General features: G+C 41.4%; 1 protein-coding gene across 1 annotated transcript in view; it reads left to right on the top strand.

Moving 5' to 3' along the window:
- The window catches only part of SLC31A2 (solute carrier family 31 member 2), an 82208-nt gene that overhangs the window by 8234 nt on the left and 57092 nt on the right, over window positions 1-16882 (top strand). The window lies entirely within an intron of this gene.

Below are 16882 nucleotides of genomic sequence, written 5' to 3'. Positions count from 1 at the left end.
TCTTATATCAAATATAAACTTCTGAGGGGTGTGCACCTGATACACAATGTAATGATGGTTGTCTGGATCTGCCATACTGGTTCCAGGATTCTTGATCTGGAAGGGCCATGAAGAAACGTGGGTAGGCCAGGATGATGAATGTGGTGGGGTGAAGGTCAATGTAGCATTTCTGAAAATCTTCTGTTTTAGACACTGGCAATACATGCCCAATTTTGACAAGTCTATGAAGTGAAACTTGCGTATGTTTAGGTATTGGGTCTAAATCAGTGGTCAAAGTGCTTTAAAAAAAGTATGGGAACTGTGATCTTGAATCCAATGGGGGGGGGGGGGTCAGTGAGCGTGGGGGCGGGATCAAATGTGTGGTTAAACATAACAAAATATTCTATAACAATTTAGTTGGTCTTTTACCTTCAAGTAACTGTATATAAAAATGTACACACACCTTAAGTGAAATAAATGCAAGTAAAACTAATCAGTGAGACATGCACTATTCTACATTATGAAACCTCTATTGATTACTGTGAACCACAGATATCTGTGTATGTAACCCTAGAGCCACAGAATTGTACTCTGGTTGGTGCAGTGGGGAATGGTGAGTTTTTAGTGCTATGAGCCTGTGACAGAAAGCACTGTGAATATGTACGGAATTACACACTGTATAAAATAGGCTGCCACAAAGTGCACAAAAAGTATCTACTGCAAACATTGTTACTAACTGTCCCTTAAAAGCTCACTCCACGGCTCATCGGGTGACCTTACAATACCTCTAAAAAAGAATACTCTTTAAGTGACTCCATCAATTAAAGCCAATACCGGGTCACATTCAACCTTTTTTTGGAAAACAAAGGAGAGAGCAAGGGATATTATTTCACTGAGAGTGAAAACGAGATTACTCCTATTCCCCTGGAAGGAATTCAATAAAACAAAAGGAGGAGTATCCCCAACGGAGAGTTTGAAAAATTCTCTGGAGGGTGAACTTTCTGGCAAAAAAGGAAAAATTCAACCTTTTGTTTAAAACCCCTCACTCACCAGCCTAGTGGTGACATGCTTCATCATCGGGGTCCACCCTGGTGACCTAGCGTCACCAGGATGTGCTTCAACACCTGTACTACAGTGGAGCGGGTTGTGACTGTAGGTGCAAAAAAATGTTAAAAATTGTCCTGGTTTAACTCAAAACATAATTTTTATTTTAGAGCAACTGAACAATGTTAAAAATATTGATGGCGAGACCCTGGTAGGTGAGTTACGACCAGAGAGTCTCTATATGTGTTGGTGTGAGTTGGTCGACATGTTTCTACCAAATGGGCGATTGCCCGGTATTCTTCAGGACCAAAAACAGGTGGACGGAAGGTGTGGGCCCCCTAAAAGGCGCACCCTATCCTGTGCCCCTGTGTACCTAATGGCAAAATGGCCAGTGGTATATACGCTCGATCAATTGGATGAGCTGGAAAATGAAAAAGAGACCTGTAGGGAAAGAAATGTAAACATAATTCAGTTATGATCATGCTTACTCTCCTGTAACGTCGTGACGTGTCTCCATGCTGTGATACTTCATGCCATTAAGCTACAAGCCCTCCGTGTGATAAAATAACGGGGTGATTGAGTGTCTGTAGGGGGTTTGTGGACACTTATACTTATCAATAGGTGCGTGCATTACTTCATGCATTATAGTTTATAGCTCTCGTATATATTCTTGAAAGCGCACTTATCAATCAGTGCATGCATTCCAACATGCATTGTCGTTTGTTGCATTCGTGTATATTCATGAGGGCGCGCAGAAATTATCGTCGTGATCCGCAATCATTGCCTGGTGACTACAAGGAGTCGGCGATGCATATTGTGCACATCGTCATTGAATAACGTGAATTGGCGTATAATAACGTACAAGACTAACACACATGTAAACATATAGGAGTACATACAGGTTCCATGGTATGAGCAAGGGCTTACTTAGTTATTGGCTCTAAAGTACTTCAACGGGCAGGGGGTCGGCTCTTCACACCATGGAAACATATTCTGTAATGACCGAATATGAAATGGTAAACGGCGTATCTGACAGTCGAGCCAATAGAAATCTACCCGGCTTCGTAGAGCGATCTACGCCATAATACCCGATAGTGTGTCGGGTTCTCTGTGGGAAAAGGATTTTTCTACTTACAGTTGATGGGCGAAGGAAATGGCCATTAACCTACTGCTACCGTCCTCTGCTCGGCTAGTGTTGCCGTGCGTAGCGGGGACGGTAAAGAGGAGTTTCCCGCTTCCGGGGTGGGCGTGGCTGGACTGCGGAAGTGGGAGGGGCTACTGACGTCGCGTAGTGACTTGTAGGGAAGGGCTTTGGCCATTGACAGGGAACGTGGCCAAACGAAATGAACAGATAATAAACGGGTCTAGTTAGGGACCATTAGTTGCCAGAAGTGTCTTGCAATATGATATCTGACAAAATGATGTGGGACGCTGTGCCCTGAGCTAGTGATGGGGCAATAGTATCCGAAATCATATCGGTTTCAGGGGGATGAAAATGCCCCATACTACATGGGTGTTCTATATCAGGAAAAGAGCCAGATACTGGCGGATGACAGTGGGTAACAGGCTCACCCTCGTGGTTTATTGTCTGTAGAGACATGGAGCAAAAGTGACTGTGGGGTTACTCAGTAAGTCAACTGGGTTTTTTTTTTTTGGATATCTCTACTATAAGTAATTTTTATACAGGGACTGATGGTTTATTTGAGTACACTGGCCCATGGGATATTATCATTAAGTCCTGTCTTATGGGTGGAAAGTCTATAAATCCACCGTTGTTCCTTTTCGAAGAGACGTGTCTGTACATTAGGACCCGGTTGGATTTGTTCGATCACGGTCCACCTCATGTCATTGGGGGTGTGATGCATTGTGAGAAAATGATCTGTAAGTCTCGTATTGTTCTTTCTGCATCTAATTGTGCTGCGGTGTTCAGATATACGTTGCTTCACTTTTCGTGTGGTCATCCCTACATAGGATTTTCCGCAGGGGCATTTGATCAAGTATACAACGTTGTAACTATTGCAGTTAGTGTGTGATCTCTGTTCCCAGACTTTTCCTTCTTCCAGGTTCAGGGTCTTGGTGTTAGCAGTGAGGTGGCAGACACTTCAGTCCCCACATCTTGAGTGTCCAGTTACTGGTGGAAGTCCCCATGTTGCTGTGATGCTTGGATTGACGTTGGTCACTGCTGTCTTGGGTCTGGTGTTAACCAGGGTGTCTTTTAGACTGCGTGCTTTTTTGTAAGAGAACAAAGGTTTGTCCCATTTGTAATTGCCAGTGTGAAGTATCGACCAATGTTTTTTAATGCATTTGCTCACCTGGTTGGACACCGCATTATATGTCGTAACACACGTGAGTGGGATGTCTTCATTACTTTTAGGTGTATCTTCAAGTAGGGCTTGTCGGGGTTGATTCCTTGCTCTTTTCTGACATTTTCTGGTGATTTTTTGAGGGTAGCCTCGATTGGTTAATTTCTTCGTAAGATCTTCTGCCTGGTTTTTGTAGTCAGACAATTTGCTACAATTCCTTCTCAATCGAAGGTACTGACCATAGGGTAGGTTTTCCCTGAGGGGGCGAGGATGAAAGCTGTCATACCTCAGCAAGTTGTTTTTCGCTGTTGGCTTGAAATGTGTCTTGGTAATCAAGCTGTTATTTTCTCTCTGAATTTCAATGTCCAAGAAGACCATCTTGTTCATGTCTGAGGAGTGTGTGAAGCGTAGATTTGGGTCGCAGTTGTTGAGCCAGGTGATGAATGACATCAATGTCTCTTGCGGCCCTTGCCAGATGGCAAAGACGTCGTCTATGTATAGTCGCCAAAACTTGATATGATTACCATAGGGATTGTCAGTGGCCAGGATGTATTTTTGTTCAAAATCATATACGTAGAGACCCGCTACGCTCGGGGCAAAAACACTGCCCATGGATGTACCCCCCACCTGGAGGTACAGAGAGCCGTCATATTAAAAAAAAAAATCATAGAATGTGCGACCCTCGCTCTCAAAAGAATTTTTTTGGAATATGAGGGCTCTCTGTACCTCCAGGTGGGGGGTACATCCATGGGCAGTGTTTTTGCCCAGAGTGTAGCGGGTCTCTACGTATATGATTTTGAACAAAAATACATCCTGGCCACTGACAATCCCTATGGTAATCATATCAAGTTTTGGCGACGATACATAGACATCTGGCAAGGGCCGCAAGAGACATTGATGTCATTCATAACCTGGCTCAACAACTGTGACCCCAATCTACGCTTCGCACACTCCTCAGACATGAACAAGATGGTCTTCTTGGACATTGAAATTCAGAGAGAAAATAACAGCTTGATTACCAAGACACATTTCAAGCCAACAGCGAAAAACAAATTGCTGAGGTATGACAGTTTTCATCCTCGCCCCCTCAGGGAAAACCTACCCTATGGTCAGTACCTTCGATTGAGAAGGAATTGTAGCAAATTGTCTGACTACATAAACGAGGCAGAAGATCTTACGAAGAAATTAACCAATCGAGGCTACCCTCAAAAAATCACCAGAAAATGTCAGAAAAGAGCAAGGAATCAACCCCGACAAGCCCTACTTGAAGATACACCTAAAAGTAATGAAGACATCCCACTCACGTGTGTTACGACATATAATGCGGTGTCCAACCAGGTGAGCAAATGCATTAAAAAACATTGGTCGATACTTCACGCTGGCAATTACAAATGGGACAAACCTTTGTTCTCTTACAAAAAAGCACGCAGTCTAAAAGACACCCTGGTTAACACCAGACCCAAGACAGCAGTGACCAACGTCAATCCAAGCATCACAGCAACATGGGGACTTCCACCAGTAACTGGACACTCAAGATGTGGGGACTGAAGTGTCTGCCACCTCACTGCTAACACCAAGACCCTGAACCTGGAAGAAGGAAAAGTCTGGGAACAGAGATCACACACTAACTGCAATAGTTACAACGTTGTATACTTGATCAAATGCCCCTGCGGAAAATCCTATGTAGGGATGACCACACGAAAAGTGAAGCAACGTATATCTGAACATCGCAGCACAATTAGATGCAGAAAGAACAATACGAGACTTACAGATCATTTTCTCACAATGCATCACATCCCCAATGACATGAGGTGGACCGTGATCGAACAAATCCAACCGGGTCCTAATGTACAGACACGTCTCTTCGAAAAGGAACAACGGTGGATTTATAGACTTTCCACCCATAAGACAGGACTTAATGATAATATCCCATGGGCCAGTGTACTCAAACAAACCATCAGTCCCTGTATAATAATTACTTATAGTAGAGATATCCCAAAAAAAAAACCCAGTTGACTTACTGAGTAACCCCACAGTCACTTTTGCTCCATGTCTCTACAGACCATAAACCACGAGGGTGAGCCTGTTACCCACTGTCATCCGCCAGTATCTGGCTCTTTTCCTGATATAGAACACCCATGTAGTATGGGGCATTTTCATCCCCCTGAAACCGACATGATTTCGGATACTATTGCCCCATCACTAGCTCAGGGCACAGCGTCCCACATCATTTTGTCAGATATCATATTGCAAGACACTTCTGGCAACTAATGGTCCCTAACTAGACCCGTTTATTATCTGTTCATTTCGTTTGGCCACGCTCCCTGTCAATGGCCAAAGCCCTTCCCTACACGTCACGTCATTACGCGACGTCAGTAGCCCCTCCCACTTCCGCAGTACAGCCACGCCCACCCCGGAAGCGGGAAACTCCTCTTTACCGTCTCCGCTACGCACGGCAACACTAGCCGAGCAGAGGACGGTAGCAGTAGGTTAATGGCCATTTCCTTCGCCCATCAACTGTAGGTAGAAAAATCCTTTTCCCACAGAGAACCCGACACACTATCGGGTATTATGGCGCAGATCGCTCTACGAAGCCGGGTAGATTTCTATTTGCTCGACTGTCAGATACGCCGTTTACCATTTCATATTCGGTCATTACAGAATATGTTTCCATGGCGTGAAGAGCCTACCCCCTGCCCGTTGAAGTACGTTAGAGCCAATAACTAAGTAAGCCCTTGCTCATACCATGGAACCTGTATGTACTCCTATATGTTTACATGTGTGTTAGTCTTGTACGTTATTATACGCCAATTCACGTTATTCAATGACGATGTGCACAATATGCAGCGCCGACTCCTTGTAGTCACCAGACAATGATTGCGGATCACGACGATAATTTCTGCGCGCCCTCATGAATATACACGAATGCAACAAAGGACAATGCATGTTGGAATGCATGCACTGATTGATAAGTGCGCTTTCAAGAATATATACGAGAGCTATAAACTATAATGCATGAAGTAATGCACGCACCTATTGATAAGTATAAGTGTCCACAAACCCCCTACAGACACTCAATCACCCCGTTATTTTATCACACGGAGGGCTTGTAGCTTAATGGCATGAAGTATCACAGCATGGAGACACGTCACGACGTTACAGGAGAGTAAGCATGATCATAACTGAATTATGTTTACATTTCTTTCCCTACAGGTCTCTTTTTCATTTTCCAGCTCATCCAATTGATCGAGCGTATATACCACTGGCCATTTTGCCATTAGGTACACAGGGGCACAGGATAGGGTGCGCCTTTTAGGGGGCCCACACCTTCCGTCCACCTGTTTTTGGTCCTGAAGAATACCGGGCAATCGCCCATTTGGTAGAAACATGTCGACCAACTCACACCAACACATATAGAGACTCTCTGGTCGTAACTCACCTACCAGGGTCTCGCCATCAATATTTTTAACATTGTTCAGTTGCTCTAAAATAAAAATTATGTTTTGAGTTAAACCAGGACAATTTTTAACATTTTTTTGCACCTATAGTCACAACCCGCTCCACTGTAGTACAGGTGTTGAAGCACATCCTGGTGACGCTAGGTCACCAGGGTGGACCCCGATGATGAAGCATGTCACCACTAGGCTGGTGAGTGAGGGGTTTTAAACAAAAGGTTGAATTTTTCCTTTTTTGCTAGAAAGTTCACCCTCCAGAGAATTTTTCAAACTCTCCGTTGGGGATACTCCTCCTTTTGTTTTATCACATTCAACCTTCACATTTATATTTCTTTCAGGCAGCAAACACCATGGCAAGAAGACTTGGTTCTTGTTCAGCTGCCTGCCCCTCCATTTGCTTCAGAGCACAGGACACTCTCTCCCCTTCCACTTCAATTGAGGCATCTCAAATGTCGGAATTAACCATCCCGGTATGGTTGCCTTTTCACATAAAGTAAGGAAACTGTTTTTGTTGGGAAATAAAATAATGGGCATGTCGTGCCCCTCTGATCCTACCCACTTCAACCACTGGTCTAATTGAACAGAACTTTGACCCTTCTCCGTGTCCAGTTTGTTCTGTGTGCAGCAGTACTGGGCATAGAGCATACATAAGGATCAGGACACATGCCTACTGCCCTCTGAACACCGCTTCAAGAAATGCTGATTTGGGTTCTGGTGGCATGGTACTTGTTAAATAGAAGGGTAACAGCCAAGTCCTGTATCTATTGCCGACTAAGCATAGCCATGCGTAGCGATTGTAGCAGGGAATAATCACTTCACATAAGAGGAGTGAATCAAAAATTAAACAAATTATACATTGTACAGAATCACAGAGAGATGTCAAATTATATTTAAAAAAATTACATATATACGTTACATGTAGTTGGAACACAAAAACACTGGCTAGTAGATGTTTGTGAAATTCTTGTTATTATTTGAGGCCTTCTAAGGTATTTACAAAAATTGAAAAGGCTGTCCAGGTGTGTACATTTTCAAGTGACATGTAATAAAGTGACTTAGGGCGCTCAGTAACGATGGTGCAATGCATATCATATGTACAAGATGAGATTATGTACAGTTTAACAAGAAAAATACCTACAAGGTGGTCAGGATGAGAGAGGACAACGAAATTAAATTAATTAAATTAAATTCCATTAAAGCTGCTGTTTCATACAAGCATTAAAGCATTGCGCCTCTGATACTGCATTCAAAAGAAAACAATGCCTGAACAACATCCTTTAGTAGGGTGCAGTACCTTATGTGGCTAATAGAGGTCCCTTTAGAACTCCACAGGGACCCCTAGTTACAGCCTGTGATACTGCATCCTTTCCTTGCGGATTTCCTTTTACTGCCTATGCTATTCCACCTTTCCTCCTTCTTTTAAAGCTCTACTCGTACCACCCCTACTTTCCACTGTTTCCTCTCCATTCTCTTCCCTTTCTGTGTCTTTAGATAGGTCAAAGGATCACTCCACTGCAAACAAAAAAACATAACTAAGAAACATTGTCATTTGCAGCGCCTGTGGCTTTAACTTTCATTGATGCGAGACCGATTGCATTGTCAATGCTTGTATTTCCCTGCAGCCATTAAGCCCTAGGATTCCGTAGGAAAATTAATACAAATTGCCCCTTGACTGCTGCTGCAATCTCATCAGAACCAGAAAGAAAGAGTTGCCTAGTGGGGTCATTACAGCCTTGTACAACAGAGGGAACATTTAAAAAGTACTTTACCAGCTTCATACTCCACAAAGCCAGGAAGGTTAAAAAAAATATATGCAAAGTGCTGAGTTTCACAGCTCTGCAGCTTCCTATATGGAGCCCCAAAACAAAATTGCCAAATATTTATCCTATATATAAAAACTATAGGACTTTATTCCCAAAGGTAAATTCTCATAAACATAAGTTTAAGTCCACATTTACCCTTTTTAAACCTACGAGGAATTCACAAAGGGATTCATTGCAGTCAGATATGCATTTATTGATTGGTTTATTTCTTCACCAAGAGTGCTGAGAAACCGACTAATGCCACATAAGGAGTGAGAGATGGGCATGCAAGGTGTGATTTGCCTTGGACATTTTTTAGGAGCACCCACAAGCATATACATTTGTGGGCATTCCCAAATCACTCCAGGTAACTTTCCGCCCCGGAAATGACTGGAGTACTCCACTTTCAGGAAGTAATGTGGAATGGATCACCCCTCAATTTTACTCCTGGCTGTAAAGGAATAGCTTTCTCCAAGAGGGAAATAAATGTTTTGAAATGGGAGCCTCTTCAAAAAGTCTCATAACATTCCTACTTGTCCACCTGGAAGCCTTGTTCAGCTTGCCAAACTATTGGGGTTGTTGTGAATAGATTTAGGATTTAACAGCTGATATATTTAACTCGGGATAATTAGGATTTAAAATTTAGCAGCTGGTAATGTTAACAGGTATAATTCCAAGACTGCACCTTATGGTATTAGTATGGAGGAAAAATACTGTCCAATTCTGTTTTTCGTAGGATAAATAAGCAATAGTCTGTGGTATTGGGATTTGAAAGCTTGATTAATCTCTCAACTAGGGTATTACCGTGACACCAGACTGCCAAGATCAGGCCCAGTGTTTCAGGTCATTTCTGAACGGGAGCCTAGTTACTGTGATAATTTAAGCACAGTTCTTTACTGAAGCTTAAAATGAAATGGGCGCAGCATACAACACTTCAAGTTGTAAGGACAACATATCGAGTTGTAAATATTGGGAGACAGAAATATTGGAAATAAAATATCATGATACAAAAATATCGGGATGCAAAAATATTGTTAAGAATTTCGCTTATTATTATGTTGGTAAAAGCAGTTTTGCGAGTCCTTATTGGCGACTTTTAGGGAGTCGCTATTAAGGACTCGCAAAATGCCATGTAGGGAGGAATCGCAATATTTTTTGCGATTCCTTAATATTGCTTAATTGCGAATTGCAAATTGCGATTCGCAATCAAGGAATGCCGTCCCATTCATTCCTATGGGCCTAGAGGCACATAGGAATGAATGGGAATTGCGCACTCAATTTGCGAGTACCCAATAGGTACTCGCAAATTGTGTGCGCAATTTCAAGGGTGCAAGGGTTCCAGAGGGACACCCTGTTGTACCCTTGCAATGTGCATGTGTGCACATGTGACGCTCGTACATGCACTAAGTGGATAAATGTGTGCCACATGGCACTTAAAAAAAAAAGTAAGAACGTGCTTTGGTAATTTGCGATTCCTTATGGCCAAATCGCACTTTCTTTTGTGCTTCTTACATTGCATTTAAGAAATTGCAATTTGCGATTCCTTAAATGCAATCGTAAAATAGGGAATCACAAATTTTGTGAGGGGAAGTTTCTGTGCTACATTGCACCCTGCTAATTTGCGATTGCAAACGCTAAAAGTTTGCGAATTTCAGCATTTGCGATAGCAAATTGGCTTCCTACATCAGGCCCATAGCTTTTAATAATATTTTCAGTTATATAGTTATTAGTAATAAATGATATATTTTAATTATTTTTAAGTGTTTTAGTTAATATATATTTTATGCATTACTACTGTTTGTGTGTGTGTATATATATATATATATGTATATGTTGTATGTCGTCCTCAGCTTTTGAACAGCTCAGCATTTACTGCCGAAGGATGATGCGAGACCCAGTTCTCGGTGTTTTTAGATCTTTATTGTGAACCCAAACACCAGTTTGCCACGACGCGTTTCGGCCAAAGCCTTGATCACATGACGCAGTCATGGGGGCTGGCGACCCATTTAAAGTGATAAGTGCATGACGCGCAAATAAGCATAAAAGAAATACTTTCTTAACATGTTAATGCACAAATGCCTATGGATTTTCAATCTGCACTGAAGTTTGAACAGATAGGATGCAATTGTCTATACAAAGTCTCCGTATGAATACAGTCAATGCAAAACCAACATCAGATACACAGGTAATGTAATTCTCTCATATGATATGCGTGAGGTTGCAGATGTAAACACAAAATTATGAGTATCAACACAGTTCATAAATAGCTAAAAATACTAATAAAACCTAGTGATGTCTCAGCTAAATTAAAACCTAAAAAATTCAGTTCATGTTTAAAATATCAACCGTATACTAAAAGTAACAATAAGATATATAACCATCATACACATATACATTTATCAAATGGAAAACCACAATTATCAATTGTTATTGCCCAAGTGGGCTCTGGACCAGATGTTTGTGCAAATTAAGCGAGTGCAATTAATATCAGTTGGTTAAATGTGCAAAATGCGCGATACAATGCAGTAAAAAAGTGCTACCAGTGTATAAAGTTATCCAAAGTGAGTCTCTTAAAATCCTGTAAAAACATACGATTTTATAAAAAATATTAAATCATCGTGTGGAGGTCGAAGGGAACGTCAAATGTCATAGTTAAGGTGTAAAATAACAATATGTACATAATGTATATTATAGCAGCATCAATAATATTCTGAAAAACCTCACAGTAGGTTTGACCAAAGTGCCATATCATAGATGTGTGTGACAATCCTCACTGTTATTTAATCCATTTGGAGTTCTACTGTCTAACATGATAATGTACCTGGTTTCTAGTCTCCGCAACATAAGCTCTCTGTCTCCCCCTCTCCTCTGCGGGGGGACGCAGTCAATGACGTAATAAATTAAGCCTATAGGATTTTTATCATGTTTGATTTCAAAGTGACGCGCAACAGGGTACGTCGGATCAGCATTGTTAATTGCTCTCAAGTGCTGCAAAATTCTTTTATGCACTTGAGGGCGTGTGCTGCCAACATACTTCAGCCCGCATGGACACTCCAAGACATAAACTGCAAATTCTGACTTGCAGTTCATTTTTTCCTTGATCTTGATTGGGAATGGGGATAGTGGTGTCCTAAACTCCGTTTTGCTAACCCCATTCTTACAAGCCTTGCACGTTGCACATTTCAAAAATCCTTTGCTGCCCCCTAACCACGAACCCGCGGCTAGCTCAGGGCTACTGGAGACTAAACTGTTTTGCATACTCTTTGATCTTTTAAAGGTAATGTTAGGTGACAGTGACAGAAGATTGCCCACAATAGGATCACTCTTGATCAAGAACCAATTATTCTTTCCAATTTTCCGTATGGACTTATGTTGATTGTTGAAGGTGATTATGAGGCGTGTATCACTATCTACACTGTTTGCAGAGCCCCTATTTGCCGCATCCAGGTTGCATAACATAGTGTGCCTATCATGTTTGTTAGCTCTTAGAATGGCACTGTTAATAACTGATTCCTGGTAGCCCCTTGTTAGAAATCTCATCTTGCAATCTTGCTGGGCCTGAAGGCAATCAGACTCATTACTGCAGATTCTTTTGATTCGGAGCATCTCCCCATAGGGGATGCTCCTAATCAAATGACCTGGATGGTGACTGTCTGCGTGCAACACTGTGTTGCCAGCAGTTGGTTTGCGATGGAGTCTAGTATGCAACTGGTTGCTGGCAATATAGATCTCAACATCCAAAAAGACAATAGAACAATCACTGATAGAGCTGGTGAATTCTAGGTTGAGGTTGTTATCATTAAGTTGGTTAATGAACAAATTGACTTCCTCAAAAGTGCCATCCCAAATAAGAAAGAGATCATCAATGAATCTCCACCAACATTTCACTTTTGTGTCCATGATCTCTGCATGTTGACCCATAAGGACCTGCTCCTCCCAGTAGCCCATATGCAGGCAAGCATAACTGGGAGAGAAGCAGGCCCCCATCGCCACCCCTCTTGTCTGCAAAAACAATTGATTGGCAAACAAAAATACATTGTGATCTAGGCAGATTTTGATCATGTCAATAATCATGTTGGAATGTTCTGCGAATTCAACTGGTCTTTTTCTCAAATAGTGTTCAATGGCCTTAATTCCATCCCTGTGGTGGATACTTGTATACAGGGATGTGACATCCAAAGAGACCAGAAGAAAGCTTGGTTGCCAGTCAAAATCCACAAGTTTTTTGAGGAGGTCACCTGTATCAAGAATAAATGAGGGTAGACTCCTCACATATTCTTGTAAGAAAAAATCAATATATTTACTGACATTTTCAAGTAAACTGTTCTTAGCCGATATTATCGGTCTTCCAGGTGGGTCCAAGTAATTTTTGTGAGTCTTCGGTATAAAATAAATCACTGGTGTCACAGGGTAATCATTTTTGAGAAATTTATATTCGTCCATAGTCAATAACCCCTTACTCCTCCAGGCCATTAAACTCAAATCAGTTTCATTTCTGGCTGCTAACATCTCCTGGGCATTGATTTTCCTATAGCAGTCTCTATTGTTTAGTTGTTTGAGTGCCTCTCTCATATACATTTTCCTAGGCCAGAGCACGACATTACCGCCTTTGTCTGATTGTCTTGTAATTATTTGCTTGTTGTCTTTCAGTTTCTTTATAAGTTTGTGATACTGTAAGTCACGGTAATTTCTTTTTTTATTTGCATTCGCATTTTTGATTTGTAATTCTTTTAGTTCACTTGAAACTCTATCGTGAAACAAGTCTAAGTTGTCTTTGAGAAGCAGTGGGCAAAACTTCGACTTCCGTTTAAAGGGTGTGGTCTTTAGAGTCTGCGATGGTTCCCCACCAGGTGTATTTTCCACTGAGATTGGATCATCCTCATCTTCTCTCAATAACTCCTCCAACTCTTGTGAAAGTGCCAAACCCCTATGAGGTAGCTCAGGTTCATTGGTTGCCACAGGTGCAGATACTGAATGCCCAGCAATTGCGTGGCTATTACTGATGGTTCTACGTGTGTTGTAATATTTTTTCAATTTTAGCTTGCGCACATATTTAAATAAATCAATTCGAGTATTGGCATAATCAAAGTCTCGTCTGGGACAGTATGAGAGACCAAGTGATAAGATGTTCGTTTCACTTTCAGTTAACTCCACATCCGTGAGGTTAATTACATTTCTTAAGGTATTTAGTTGAGGGCTTTTCTCTTTTGTCGGTTCGCTCGTTGCCTCCTTTGCCTCCCACCTGTGTTGTTTCCTCCTGTGGCATTTCCTCCGTTCTGAGCGTTTCCTGTTTTTTTGTTTGCATTTGAGTTGGCTTCTTGTGTGCCAGACCGGAGGGTTGATTTCCTGTCTTGTTGGATCACCCCCAGTTCCTGACCCGGGGTAAATCTGCGAAACCCCAATCTTTTGTTTCTTTTTGCCTCATTATCAGATTCACTATCAATTTGCGAACTTTCTTCAGAGGTAGAAGGCACAACTGTCCTATTATCACTTGGAGGGGTTGCTGTGTTGGATACACGCTCCGCATCATCCTTGTCCGGAGTTTGTTGTATTTTTTTGATATTGTCAAATTTGCGGGCAAAAGTAAAAATCTGTCCGTGCTCATAATCAAGCCTATCTCTTAGGAATTTGAATGTCTTTCTGTGTTTGATTACATCCTCTTCATGTCTTAGACGTGTTTCCATTTCTTCACGAAGTTTGGTTATAGCAGGGGTGATGGGAAACTTTTAAATTTCGGCTTCAAGTTTTTCTATCTCGACAAGCAATTTATTTCTATCGCTCTCTGCATACTGCACCAATATCTGCATTAGGCGCTTTGATCCATCCAAGATACAAAACGCCCAATCAGTGAGCATCTGCGGATCTGGATTTTCGTAGGACGGGGCCAGCATCAGTCTAAGCCCCCGAGGAACTCTCCCTACTTCCAAGTAGCCTGTCAGGGAGCTATGTTCCCACCACTTCGACTGCTCGCCTTTGCGGCATTTCTCTAACTTCTTAAATAAGTCTCTTACGTTGTTTGTCGGTTCTGGCACAGGAGTGAGGTTTGTGCTTAGAACGTTCTCCCCAGCCGGGGAGTCCGTAAACATTCCCTTTGAAGCCTCCACACGGCCCGTACTGCGTCCGCAAACATGGTGTGTTTGTTAATTAGGGTAATAGTAATAATAGTAACACAGGTCACGATTCCCTACCCGACAATGCTGGGCAGTCGTCCTCCGGTTACTGGACCACTTCCCACAGGATTTTCTGCAGGAACCCAGCGAGGTTCGAAGGTACTCTCGGTGCAGTCCCAGTTGAAGTCCGCCTCCGCCGACCTCTAACCCAGAACCACTCACGATCTTCCCCTCCACGTCTCACCCGGAAACTCTGCCTCTCCTGGGGCTTCGGCGGCGTCTCCTCCCGGAGTTGTAGTTTGATCCCAAGTTAGGCACTCGGAAACTGCTGCTTCTTGCCGCACTCGCCCATAACGTGAAGGGGTCTCGCAATGTTCAGGGAAGCAATCCCGAAAATATTTATGTTGTATGTCGTCCTCAGCTTTTGAACAGCTCAGCATGTACTGCCGAAGGATGATGCGAGACCCAGTTCTCGGTGTTTTTAGATCTTTATTGTGAACCCAAACACCAGTTTGCCACAACGCGTTTCGGCCAAAGCCTTGATCACATGACGCAGTCATGGGGGCTGGCGACCCATTTAAAGTGATAAGTGCATGACGCGCAAATAAGCATAAAAGAAATACTTTCTTAACATGTTAATGCACAAATGCCTATGGATTTTCAATCTGCACTGAAGTTTGAACAGATAGGATGCAATTGTCTATACAAAGTCTCCGTATGAATACAGTCAATGCAAAACCAACATCAGATACACAGGTAATGTAATTCTCTCATATGATTTGCGTGAGGTTGCAGATGTAAACACAAAATTATGAGTATCAACACAGTTCATAAATAGCTAAAAATACTAATAAAACCTAGTGATGTCTCAGCTGAATTAAAACCTAAAAAATTCAGTTCATGTTTAAAATATCAACCGTATACTAAAAGTAACAATAAGATATATAACCATCATACACATATACATTTATCAAATGGATAACCACAATTATCAATTGTTATTGCCCAAGTGGGCTCTGGACCAGATGTTTGTGCAAATTAAGCTAGTGCAATTAATATCAGTTGGTTAAATGTGCAAAATGCGCGATACAATGTAGTAAAAAAGTGCTACCAGTGTATAAAGTTATCCAAAGTGAGTCTCTTAAAATCCTGTAAAAACATACGATTTTATAAAAAATATTAAATCATCGTGTGGAGGTCGAAGGGAACGTCAAATGTCATAGTTAAGGTCTAAGTATATATATATTTTTTTTTTAACATGGTTTGTTATTTAGAGTTAATTTAATTGTTAATAGTAATTTATAGTGTTTCAGCAGGTTGTTGGGTTTTTAGGGGAATCGGATGGGAAGTTAATTAAGTAATTATTAATTATGTAATACGGACTTTTTTACTTACATTTTAGGTGCAGGGTGCTAGGTTTGTAGGGCTATAGGATGGAAAGTTTAATTTAACAATTAATTTAGGATTCATTATTTTATTGACTACTAATTATGCAAAGTGAGTTATTATATATTTTAGGCTCAAGTTGCTAGGTTTGTAGTGTCTTAGAATGGGGAGCTGATTGAGTATGTATTGTTTAATCATAAAACGGATTATTAATTATGTAAACTGGCGTAATACTTACTTTTGTTATTATTGGTGCAGGCTGCTGGGTTTATAGGGGCATAGGGTGGGACATTATTTAAGCAATAAATAATTAACAATCAATTATTTAAGTATGTAAATTGTGCTATATTTTAATTGTATTTTAGGTGTGTGCTGCTAGATTTATAGGGGCATAGGGTGGGAAGTTAAGTAGTAATTATTTTAATACATTTTCGTTTTTAAATAGTAATTGATTATTAAAATCATTTTAAATAGTACATAAACTAAAAAAAATCATTTAAAATTGATTAATAATGATTTAGTTTCCATAACTTTTCTCGATATAATTTGAAGACATAGATCATCACAAGTGTAATTTAATTTAAGGCTCCCCTTGCCCTCTTCCTGGGAGGCAGGTTTAAGCCTTGCGCTATTGTGCATTTTGAGGCTGTATTATTTTTCCCACTTTAATTGTGTTCAGCAATCCCGCTTAATTTTTTGATTTCTCTCTCCTTGAAGTCAGCCTTTCCTGCCGATGCGGCCCCTCCCCTGGCACAGCCCCTGCTTCCGCCTCCCTACCCCACTCCCGCCCCCTCCCCAACTTA

The sequence above is a fragment of the Lissotriton helveticus genome, chromosome 5_1 (assembly GCF_964261635.1).
Source record: "Lissotriton helveticus chromosome 5_1, aLisHel1.1, whole genome shotgun sequence".
Lineage (NCBI taxonomy): Eukaryota > Metazoa > Chordata > Amphibia > Caudata > Salamandridae > Lissotriton > Lissotriton helveticus.
This window is presented reverse-complemented; position numbering and strand designations above follow the sequence as displayed.